This window comes from Herpailurus yagouaroundi, unplaced genomic scaffold (genome assembly GCF_014898765.1).
Source record: "Herpailurus yagouaroundi ecotype Mexico unplaced genomic scaffold, PumYag 161, whole genome shotgun sequence".
NCBI lineage: Eukaryota > Metazoa > Chordata > Mammalia > Carnivora > Felidae > Herpailurus > Herpailurus yagouaroundi.
This window is the reverse complement of record NW_024412402.1, coordinates 16,375,158-16,375,882: the sequence shown is the minus strand read 5'-3', so window position 1 is coordinate 16,375,882 and position 725 is coordinate 16,375,158.

Here is a 725-nt window from a genome sequence, read left to right as displayed (position 1 = left end):
CCATTTCCCTGAGAGGGCCAGAGCGAGATTGATGTGTATTCCTACACACACACACACACACACACACACACACACACACACACAGAGCCTTCAACACTGGGGAGAGTGTGATTAGGTAGCTCCTTGCTCTCTCTAGCTCTCTCTCTACCTCAAGGTCTATGCATCCCGCCAGTAGTTGTGCCAGTGGTTTCATATGAATCTGTACTCTTGTGATGTCCACGGAGCTCACATCTTGGGCTCTGCTCCCATTTTCTGACCTTTTCACATGGTTTATCTTCTCAATGGTTGGAGTTTCATTTCTCAGCAAAGGGATCTGTTTGCTCAGGAACATCTGTTTTCTTCAGAAACTTAAAAGAATGAGTGTTTCTGGCACCAGAGTCTTGAGGTCCTACACCCCAGAACTCACCAGAGCTGAATTATCTCTGATGTATATGGCTGGGGGATCCCTGGCCATCTCTGCACAAAGCCCTGAGTCACTGGGTCCTTGGCAACAGTCCACTCCACACAGAACCAATTGTTTGATGAGCAGTAAGAGGCAATTTGTTGTTTGTTTGCCACTGTGCTATTTGTGCCTAACTGACCCACACCGGTAACAAATCAGAAAACTTGATCACCAGTTAGTCCAAAGAGCCTACCTCAAAGAGATGGGAAACCTGCCTATTCCACTCTCATGGGGTCTGGATGGGATCTGGATGGGATCTAGATGTTGGGAACTCAACCCCAGG